Raw genomic sequence first — 12,599 nt, forward strand, 5'->3', positions numbered from 1 at the left:
TCTCCGCCGGATTTGGCGTTTTTCTCCTAAAATCAACTATTTTGGCTGGTTTTTTCACCGTGGACGATTCCGACCGAACTGACCGTGTTTCTGGCGCAAAACCGACCGCACCGATCCGACTCCCTCGCCGGTCGGCGGCGGGTCAGGATTTTCTCAACCCGATTCTATCGGGTCGGTCTCGGGTTGAGCACAAACCCGACCCGGACCGACCCGTGGACACCCCTAGGTAGAATGCTCTTTTTTTTGAACTCATACTTCGATCATAACATGGAGTAACGCTTTTGTTAGATCTCACAAAATTAATATTATTCTAAGAACCTTTACAAGCACAGAAATTTGATAAAATTCACATCATTTGACCCATCACAATACAAAAAGGTAGAGAGATAAAGTTTGTGAAAATTTTAAATTAAAGAAAGATATTAGATGATATCATGATAGTGATGAGGAATTTGTGTGTTTCGAATTTGACTAGAAAATATGTAACACATAAAGGTCCATTATTTTAATGGAATGAAATTATCATTTTCACCATGACGGTTAATGGATTAAAGATTCATAGTTTATCCAAAATTTTGAGATTATGACTTTATTATTGTTGTTGCATGGGTAGTTTTAGGTAAATTTATATATATATTTAAAGATTTATATATTAAGATGATAAATTTTGACTCTTCTTCCTCCAAATTATAACAAACTATATAAACAAAATTTCTTTCAACCTATTACTTGATAAATAGATGATCATCCACATATATTTTACTCGCATGACCCATTAAATGATTTGTAATTTTGTATAACTTAATTTGACGGTTAAAAATGTTATGTGATGGATGATTATTTAAATTGTGATGAAATCATTTGATTTTTTGGTGTTTCTAATATTACCACATAAACTATTGAAATAAAGAAAGTTTGGCAATAAACTCGGTTTTAGCCTAAAACTATAATTCCATTTAATATCTATTTATTGAATGTGAATTTTGACAAATCCATTGTTGAATTATATTTTTGTCTTATATCTTCCATTTTTGCAAAATTTTCAGAAAATCAATGATCAATAGTTATATTATCAATTAAATGTTTAAATTTCAAGTTTTGTAATATAGAATTATGCATAAAAAATAAGTTTATAAATTGAATAATAAATTAATCTGATTGATACTAAATTTTACATGTGTGTTAAGAATATAAAAAACATACAATCCATTAGTTAGATTTTTAAAATATATAGTCATGCTAATTTTTTAAGTGAAGGTTGTAAACTACAACCAAGTTTGTAGTCAAATTTTGTCCTTTGAAAATTCATATATTTTCAAGTCATCATTATAATATAAATCTTCTAATTTGACTTTTATAGTTACAACTAGTGTTAAACTATGTTAGTTTAAGAGTCCATTTGGATTGAGTAAAAACAAGAGGGATGGAAAATAGGGAAGAGAATTGTTTTCTCCCCGGGCTAACTTTTTTTGAAGCTGAATTTTCTCCCCAAATTGGGGAAAAAGTGGGCTTAAGATGGGAAATTTCCCATCTACCCCTTCGCCCCCCCCCCCCCCCCCCATATGTTGGTTTCCTCTCCCTTTATTTTATTTTATTTTTTCCCCAAGATATGGTGAGTTCATCAATTTTTTAATGTTATATTTTTTCCTTATAGTTTATTAAATATTAAAAAAAAAAAAATGTAATAGGGACATGAGAGTAAATTTATACAAATACAATGTTCTATATTTTCATTTTTTAAGAGATAATTACAATATGCTGCTAACTCCATAACTCGAACAATTTCCCCTTTAAAATCCCAAGCACTTAGTGCATGGGAAGGTGCTAATTCAACTATAAAGGCCCTTGGCATCTTTTCATTTTTCTTCTCAACAAAATAAAAGAGGTTTTCACTTTACTTTTCCACCTTAACCAAACACAAATAAGAGAAAGCTAAAATTTTTTCTATCCCCCAATTTTCCATTCTTACTATTTTCTATCCTCCCAATTTTCCATTCCCCAATCAAATGCACCCTAAATTGATTAGAACTCACCATATCTTTTTGGATAAACAGCCTAACACTAAACAAATTTTGATTGGCTTTTTATTAGGAAGTTGTTATAAATTAATGGTTTAATTTATACTAGATGTTTCCAATAACAACGTCAAGGATTCAAACAATACTCCCTTAACTATCAAATTATAAAAATTTAGAAAAAAAAAAAAAAAAATCTTAGAGGATGTAAATTACACATTTTGATAGTCAATGGACCCATTTAGAAAGAGGTATAACCATTGTTTCTCAATTTTATTGACTATTTGGAATTGCTAAGGTTGTAAAGTAGTCAAGTTTTGTCGAGTAGTGAATGTTCAAACTTGACTTGACAATAAAAGTAAAATGTTCAAGCTTGGTTCAAGCTTGAATCGAGCATATGTTTGAACTTGGGCTCATCAAAAAGTCCAAAAGCTTGAGCTCTGTTTGGCTCAACTTGATTCATTAGTCAAGCCAAGCACGAGTTTAATAACAAGCTTTTGATCTCGAGATCTAACACAAATACATTATCAAATGCTTAAACTCTCCAAAATTCAAGTATAAAAAATATTATACTAGATAGTTCCATCAAGCTTAAAGTCCTTTAGTTTTTTTTTTTTTCTTTTTTTTTTTTTGGGACAAGTAGTCTTATCTCACAATTAATTAAAACTTCAGTAAGATATGAGTTTATTTGCCTAATCTATATTAAGCTTATTATTAAGTCCATAAATAAACTTAAACTTGGTTTATTTTGTATTAAGCCTTTATTGTTCACAAGCTTAATTATTCATGAGCAATTTTTTTTTTAAAGTTTATTATTTTTTGTTCTTATGAATTGTTTTGGCTTATTTATTAAATAAACCTAAAAGTAAAGCTTAAACTTTGCTTGTTTATAAACAAATAAATATGAATAAAATTTTAATCGAACAAAGTCCAAATTATTTATGAACAATTTAGTTTATTTACGGCTCTACTCCAATTGCATCTAGTCTATATATATATATAAAACCGAAACTTTTGAAACTCTCACAATTTTCCACGTCAGCACAATATTTAAATTAAATTTAAATTAAATTAAATTTTCCACCTCATCACTGTTTTCCTTTTCCAATGCAAATTAGGCTTCTAGCCAAATAAGAACACTCTCCCACCGCCTCTACTCTCTCCTATTTAAGAATTGCTTGCGTAGAAAACCTAAGCCCCAAAAACTTATTTTTGCCGCAACACAATTTTCTCCTTAAAACTTATTTTTCTTCAAGATTTTTTTTTTGAGGGCGGCTCATGCTTCACAATTCACATATTCCACTTATGTATTGGACTCCTCTCCTTCTTCGGTCAATGCATCAAGGTTAGGGTTATTTGATTTGTTCAATAAAAATTATAGATTTGTTGCTTTTTCTTATAAGTTTGTCAATTGTTGTTTTGTTTATTTAATTGCTGGGCCTGAATCTTTTAATTAAATCTTCAAATTTTTATTGAACAAATCAAATAACCCTAACCTTGATGCATTGACCGAAGAAAGAGAGGAGTCCAATACATAAGTGGAAAAGCTATAATCATGGATTCCCTTCTTTCTATTGTATTTCTCTATTGCGTAATTATATATATATATATATATATATATTGTTTTATTTCAATACTTTTGAAACTTTGAATCTTTTGATTTTTTAAAATATTTTTTTTTTTGGCCTTTTGGAAGTTTTAACATCATAACTTTTGGGTTTTATTTTTTCTATTATCAGAAATTATCTAGAAGATTTCAATGAATATCCATGAATTATTCTTTTTGAGGGTAATCCATCTTTATCTTATATTTCTATTCCTAACTTTTTTTTCCTATATTTTTTCTTTAATTGTCTGTGTTTACGTCTCTTTTGTTTTTCTTATTTTTTCTTTAATTGTCCGTGTTTATGTCTCTTTTTGTGTGAGTATGTGTCATCATATCTGGGTACTTAGGCAAAATCTATAAAGACTAAAGATGCTTTTTTTTTTTTTTTTTTTTTTGGTAATGAATCCTGTGTTTTTCATGACTTTAGTGAGTCATATTCTTAATGATCGAAATGGTTTTGTTTGACGTGGATTTTGTTCATATTGGTTTCAAAGTTTATTTCTTGGCTTATATTATAGATTGTAATATATTTATTCATCAAACTGTTTAGTTGAGTTTGTTTTCAAAATTGTTTTCAGTGTTGGACATTTTCTTGAAGCATGTTGGTATCATATATTAAAATACTGTTAAGTTGATAATAATAATAATAATAATAATAATAATAATATAGTTTAATAAATGTCTGAAACGTATAGCTGTTAACAAATGTTTTAGCTACATGATTTTATTTTACAAATTCAATTTTGGTGTTGTAGTAAAATAAACAAAGATTAAATTATATATTGTACTCAATACATTTCCCGTGCATCGCACGGATTAGCGACTAGTTATTTCAAATTTACAACCTACCTCATTAATTCTTCCTCAAAATAAAAATAAAAACCCTACCTCATTAATTGCATAGCCCCAACTATTTACGCTTCAAGTGACTTGTGGGTAGTCCCCGTAATTGTATGTAAATCTTCTACTTTTAGTTAGCTTTGTCAATAAAATTTTCTATTATTGCACATTTAGTGTTGGTTTGGATATGGATTATTTGCTTCTCAACTGTGCCGTGATTGTTGACTTTAGTACCAAACTTATTGCACACCTCAGCAACTTGTCAGCACTTTAATAAACTTTTCAGCATTTAAAAATTATTTTAATTAATTTTTCACAGCTGTGCCATGATTGTTGACTTTGGTATCAAACTTATTGCACACTTCAGCAACTTGTCAGCACTTTAATCAACTTTTCAGCGTTTAAAATTTATTTTAATTAATCTTTCAGTATCTTTTCAGCAACTTTTCAGTTACAGTTCTTACAAATCTTATTTTTTAACAATTTTTTCATTAAAATTGTATTTCACAATACTATTTACATATTTAAAAATTATTTTGATACAGTATTTTTAATTTCAGTAAAATAAATTTTATCCAAACACATTCTTAATAAGTAATTAAATAAAAGAAGAAAAAAGAGGGAGATTTTCCTGCCAAGCATGACCGATCAACATATAACAGTTTTCGATATTTCTTTAGCAAAATTCTTACTTCTTAGAATCATTACTTCTGTTTTATTTTTGAAATCTCTGTGCACGTACGTATTCATGCAAATCAAATATTGTATACCTGTCTATCCAAAAAAAGAAAAGAAAGTATATACCCAGACCTTAATAATTGCCACCCATTATTGTTAGTATTTAAAAGAAGAATCAAGTCTTTTTTTTTTTTTTTTTCAATACTTATCAACGCTGGTTTGTGAAGTCAATTCCCTTCAACGTTCCTACCAATCTGGTTTTGGGTCCACTTTACTGGTCATCATGTGAAAGCTGGTCGTTAAGGTTTTTTTTTTTTTTTTTTGAGATAGATATGAAGTTCTTCTAAACTATAAGCAATTATTAGTTTTAATTAGGCTAAAATGTAAAACTCACCCTCTAAGTTTCATCATTTTTCATTTCAGTCCTCTAGGTTTACATTTTGTCATTTCAGTCCTCTAAATTTCAATCATTCTCAATTTAGTCTTTCATTAATATTCCGTCCATCACTACCGTTAGTTTGTCCAAAAATGATGTAGTTTTTCCCTTTATTGAATATTTAATTATTTATTTCTTAATTAAAAAACGTTAATGAAAAAAAAAAAAAAAAAAACTGAGCCCATCCCCCATCTGAAGAATAAGAAGGAGAAACCCCACTACACACTCCTGCCTAACTACCTAACTCATCAATAATTGAGATCGATATGGAGAAAGTGAGATCCAGAGGGAGAAAAAGAGATCGACAAACCGAGAGGTCAAGAGATCAAGAGGGAGAGAAGCTACTCGGCAGCTCGCCTCAGGCCAATCCTCGGCACTCCGCTCCAGGAGATGTACTTGACTCCGACCAAAATACCTCCTCTCCCTCTCGGTCTCTCAATGCTGCATCTGTATTCTCAGCCACTGGAGTCACGGATCATGAGGCTAGAGTACCTTGGGTGCTTGAGCATCACTGAGTTGAGTACCTGGGTTTAGTCTGGGTTTATGGGGTTCTTTAACCCGATTTCACAGTGGATTTCTTGGTTTATTTTAGGTCGGAGGAAGAGTCTTTCTGCTGGGGTTAAATGTGCGTCAATCTCTCACTTTCTTCCTCATGATCTGCTGGTATTAGAGCGTTACTGGGTTCCTCTAATTTGCTTTCTGGTTTTTATTTTTATATTTTTATTAGTGGAAGACTTGGTTCCTCTGTTTTTTTTTTTTTAAATTAACGTTTTTCTCTAAAATTAAGAAAAAATAAAATAAGGTGATGAAAGGTAGTGATGGACGGAATATTAATGGAAGACTAACATAAGACTAAATTGAGAAGGATTGAAACTTAGAGGACTAAAATGACAAAATGTAAATTTAAAGAACTGAAATAAAAAATGGTAAAACTTAGAAGGTGAATTTTATATTTTAGTCTTTTAATTATCATGATACTGGTCTTTGCCAAAACATGTGGCATTAATGTTTTGACAGGTTTTGATGTGCAATTTTGAGTTCAGATTATTATGCTAAAATCATCTTAGGTGTCCCAAAATCTTTCACGTGTCCTTTCAAAATTTTATTATAAAAGTGTCCAGTTGTGCCTGTTGGTGGTTGATGTGGCATATCAGCTTATATAGGTTTAGAGGATAAGAGCTTATATAGATTTAGAGGATAAGAGATACTACGTATACAATATTTTTACAATATTTTCATAATAAATTATAGGTGATTAGTTATTATTGGTTCAAATTTGAACCTAACACTAAAATTACTTTTTTGCCCCAATAATAATAACTAACCGCCTATAATTTGTTGTGAAAATATTGTAAAAATGTTATAGACGTAACACTTATCTTTTTGTATTTTTTCTTTGTATTTTCTAATGATAAAGTAAGAGAATGGTGGCTATAGTATGTACAAAGAGGGAAATAATTAAAATAAATTAAGAAAATATGATATTTTAACGAAAGAAAATTTAAAATAAATAATATGACGTTTGTATTTTGAAAAGTAATCAAACAAAATAGAAAAAAAGAGAGTATGTTTTTATGCTAAATGTACAAATTGTTTTACATAAACTATATGAATGCTTAGCTAACTAAAATCATCCTACATGGCAGTTTTTTTCCCTCTCCCTGAGGTAAGAACAGATATTAAATAGAACTGATAAAAAAACAGATACTATGCTTGATCTTAGTCAAGGCCGAGAAAGGTATTATACCATGTAGCATGGCAGTCTTATTCGTACATTAAAGTGGACCACTGCATTTGCATGCAGCCAAGAACAAGGATGGAACCATCCAGAGACCTTGGGGCCACCCTGGTCTTTTGAAAAAAAGTTCATCATACTTTTTCTTAACCACTGATTCATGGTTTTTGTTAACGTTGGACTTGTATCATTTAACTATAATGTTATTGTTGAACTCATAAACTGTTCTTATAGTGGGTTTATGATAACTCATTGTTCCTCTTCCTTCGAATTTGCAATTGTTTTAACTGCTAAACACAGGTGAATTCAATATTACTTTTAATAATTTACTCCTTGACATACGTTATTCTATTTTAACTTATTGCCCGACATTCATAATTTTGTTTTTATTTTACTGCGCTGCTGGATCTACAATATTCTGCTATTTACTTCTTCTTCTTTTTTTTTTTTTTTTTTTTTTTTTAATAATTTTTGTGGAGAAAATTTACTTTATTGTCGTATATGAATTAAAGTTCTTTTGTTATTCTTACTTTTTTTCTTGAATCTTGACCCTTTTTTTTTAAGCCTAAAAGTGTATCGGCAGTCATTGGTCTTCTATTGGCTGGTGTCGAGTCCTCTACTTTGATTCCCAAAAACATACCTTATTCTAGCAAGCTAATCCTCCGACAATTGACAGTGACCATGCAAAAATAAACAAAAAAACCCCAACATTATATCAACAAATTTTATAAAATTTTTACTATTTTTACTCCTAATTGATCTTAAAAAAAAAAAAAAAAAGAAAAAAGAAAAAAGAAAAAAGAAAAAGACTAAAGTTACTACCAATTTTAAAACAAAAACCTTACAAATTAGCCTGCTGATAAACATAATTGGTGTCACATAATAAAAACAATAAATAAATATTATATACTGAATGAATGTATTGTATTTCCTAAGTAATAAAATATAAAAAAAGTGTCTTTATATAAGAGGCAGAGTGTGTAGTACAAGTATGTGTGTAGTACAATTAAACAAGGCAAACTTAAAGCCCACAACCTATTACACGTTAACAGCCCCCCTCAAACTCAAGGTGGGTGTGAGACCAACTTGAGATTGTCAACCAAAGCATGAAGGCATCCCTTAGGATGTGACTTGGTAAAGATATCTGCAAGTTGATCTTTAGAGGAGACCGAGAACTGCTTGAGGGCACCATGGACAAGATGATAATTGATAAAATCACAATTAATCTCAATGTGTTTAGTACGGAAGACATCATTGTGAACAATATGAATGACACTCTGGTTGTCACGATAAAGAGGAGTAGCAGAGGATGTGGACATACCTAAGTCCATAAGAAGCCATCATTGCCAAAGGAGCTTAGATGTGGTATCAACAAGGGCATGATATTCTGCTTCAATATTGGAGCGGGTCACAAGAGTTTGTTTCTTGCTTCGCTAAGAAATCAGAGAAGAACCAAGAACGAAGCAATAATCAGTGGTGGACTTGCGATTAGTAGCATCTCCTACCTAATCAGCATCAGAGAATGCATGAAGAACAAAAGGAGACTGAGCAGGGTAGAAAAGGCCATGGAAGAGAGTGCCCTTCAGGTATCGAAGAATACGCAAAACAATAGTATAGTGAGTCGATCATGGAGTAGACAGATACTGGCTCACCTAGTGAATAGCATAGGAAATGTTTGGACGAGTGATAGTGATATAAACTAGGTTGCCAACCAATTGTTTGTAAAGAGAGGGATTAGAATGGTTTCCCCCCTGAAGGAGTTAGATGCGCAATAAGTTCAACTGGAGTGTCAACAATCTTGCTATCAATGAGTCCAGCTCGAGACAAAAGTTCAGAAGCATACTTGACCTGAGTAATATAGAGACCATCTATGGAATGAGTGATTTCAAGACCCAAGAAGTAGCTAAGATGTCCAAGATCTTTCATCTCAAACTGTCAACTGAGATGTCCTTGAGTTCTTGAATGCCACTGAGGTCATCACCAGTTATGATCATATCATCCACATATAGGAGAAGCAAAATGGTGCCTTTGTTGGTACGAAGAAGAAACAAGACAGAATCATAATGACTAGCAATGTAACTTAAGCGAAAGATGGTAGAACTGAACTTGGTAAACCAAGCTCGTGGAGCTTGTTTAAGGCCATAAAGTGCACATCGAAGGTGACAAATCTTGTTCGGTTCAATAAAGAGACCAGGAAGAGATTGCATATAAACTTCTTCACTTAAATTCCCATTAAGGAAGACATTTTTGACATCCATCTGAAAATGTCCCATTTACTGGCAGCGACAACAACTAAGAGGGCATGAACAGATGAGATTTGAGCAATTGGAAGGTCTGAAACAAAGGTCTCTTCATAATCAATCCCATACTCCTGTGTAAAACTTTTTGCAACAAGACAAGCTTTATATTATTCAATGGACCCATCAGAGTGAGTCTTGATCTTGTAGATCCACTTACAACCAACCACAGATTTCTTGGGAGGAAGAGTCACCAAATCTCAAGTATGGTTTTAAGATAATGCATCAAATTCCTCTTTCATTGCAATCTGCCACAAAAGGGTTAATGGAGGCCTCACGATAGGTGTGAGGCTCATGCAGTGTAGCAAGGGCAGTATAACAGTTATAGTCAAGTAAATGTGCAAGAATAGATCTTACTCAAGTTGAGTGATGAGGTAGAATGTCTTGTGCAAGATCTTCAGGCAGAGTAGGAGCAGGGGACCCAAGCTCAGGGTTGGGTGGCTCATCTTTGACCTGTTTGTCTTCCACCTGTTCATTAGAGGGTGATCTAGGAGATGCATAAAAAATATCTGGTGGTTGGACAGAGAAGTCTATAAGAGGATCAGGAGTGACTATAGAAGGAGTATGTGGCTTATATGGAAAAAGATCTAAGATAGAGGAGGTAGATAAGGAGGCACAGAAATGAGAGAGCTCGACAAATGAGCGATGTTCCCAAAAGACAACATTGCGAGAGATATGAAGACGATGAGAAACAGGATCATAACACCGATGCCCCTTTTGAGTTTCGTCATAGCCAAGAAAACAACAAAGTCTAGACTGAGACTTAAGTTTATTATGCTCATATGGCTGAAGAAGAACGAAATAGGCAGAACCGAAGGAACGAAGGTGGTGATAATCTGAAGGTGACCCAAAACGGTGCTCATATGGAGTTTGATTTTGAATGACAGGATTGGGAATATGATTAGTAGCATGAACAGCATAAAGAGCAATTTTGCCCTAAAAAGGAGAAGGAACTTTGGCAAAGAGAAGGAGAGCACGAATAGTGTCAAGAATATGACGAAGTTTTTGTTCGGCTCTACCATTTTGTTGAAAGGTTCCTAGACAAGTTAGTTGATGAACAGTGCCATAGGAATGCAAAACAGCTTGGAAAGCATATTGAGTGTATTCAAGAGCATTATCAAATCGAAAATTTTTGATACGTTTGGAAAATTGAGTTTCAACCATTTTTGCAAAATTAGAATATACTTACAATAATTCAGAACGATGTTTCATATGAAAAATCCAGCCATAGTGGGAATAATTATCAACAAAGACAACAAAATATCGAGATCCACCAATACTAGAGACAGAGGAAGGCCCCCAAACATCAGAATGAATTAGGTCAAAGATATCAGTGGACATTGATTCGCTAGCATTGAAAGGCAAAGCTGGTTGTTTTCCTAACTGACATGAAACACAATCAAAATTTTTTGTGGACACTGAACCTAACAAATCTCTAGGAGCAACAACAAAAATAGGAGCAACAGGTGGAAGACGAAGGTTGTCCACGGGAAACATACGCCAAACTCTGAGACAAGTCCCAAGCTCCTGTCCCGTCCTCAGATTCTACACAATACACCCAGAATAATCAAAGATAATGCGATAACCCAATTTAGCTAATTGTCCCACAAAAAATAAATTGTAAGAAAGGTTAGGAACATTGAAGACCCCAGGAACTGAGAGGTTGGAGGTCGAGATAGAACCTATGTTAAGACCAAACATTGTGGAATCATTAGCTGTGCGAATATTAAGAGGGTGTGGTGTAGGATCAAGTTGAGAAAATTAGGATGAGTGAGGTGTCATGTGGTTGCAACAAGTAGAATCCATAAGCCAAGAGGAAGGAGACATGCCAGATAAAACAGAGAGAGAAGAGGAATAAGATGCATTACTAACCATACGAATGATATTAGCGATGATGTTTTAAAGGTCAACTATGGAAATGGTGACGGTGGATCCAGATGACTTAGATTGTGCAGAGACGGGAGCCATTGGTTGGACACTCTCAGTGTTAGCAACAGTAGCAGCATAAATGGAAACAGCTGATTTGTTGCGATGATAGCAAATATCAATATTATGGCCAAAACGTTTGCAAAAATTACAAAAACATTTGTTAGATTATCGGCGACGATTGTTGCAATAAAAAGAAGACCTGTCCTTATTCTTCATTTAGAAGCAAAATATGCAAAAATGGATTGTAAAAATGAAATTTACGAGAAAAATTGGGTAAGGAGCACTTAGACTGTAAAAAGTCAACTCTGACAAAAAGTCAACGTTCAACGCTGGTCAAAGTCCATGGTCAAAGTCAACGGTCGTTGATGCAATAGGTCAACGGATGACGTAGCATGCTGGCGTGGCAGATGACGCATGCGGCTGACGTGATAGATGATGTGGTAGTGATGACGTCACGAATGACGTCAGTAGGTACTTCACTAGTGCGTGAGGTGCGTGTCGAACCTGAAATCGGAGCATGGCGGCGCGTGCAGCGTATGGGACAACTAGTCGAATCTTTAAGCGGTTCGTGGGGACGTGTGGGCACTCAGAAGGTGTCGATTTTGGCGGCGTTGTGTAAATCGGTTTATGATCTATAGGACTATGTCGCTGGTGTCGTAATTGGAACTTTAGAATTGACAGATCCAACGAAGGCAGTGACCTTGGCAGCGGAGAGTGATATTCTGGCGGTGATGATTCAACTTGAAGTGCCTTTGACAGTGGTGGAACAGTTAGAAAAAGGGCACAAATGGGTTTACTGACCAGAGAAGGTTGAGGCAGCGGAGAATGTCGAAAAAGACAAGATTGCAAGACACCAAAAAGGTTAGAGCAATGGCTCTGATATCATGTTAGAAATATTGAATGAATGTATTGAATTTCTCAAGTAATAAAATATACAAGAGTACCTTTATATAAGACGTAGAGTGTGTAGTATAAGTAAACAAGGTGGGCCTAAAGCCCACAACCTATTACACGTTAACAACTGCAATTTGGGGTATAGTTTAGATAGTAAAGTGTAATTTTC

This window comes from Quercus robur, chromosome 3, assembly GCF_932294415.1.
Source record: "Quercus robur chromosome 3, dhQueRobu3.1, whole genome shotgun sequence".
Taxonomy (NCBI): domain Eukaryota; kingdom Viridiplantae; phylum Streptophyta; class Magnoliopsida; order Fagales; family Fagaceae; genus Quercus; species Quercus robur.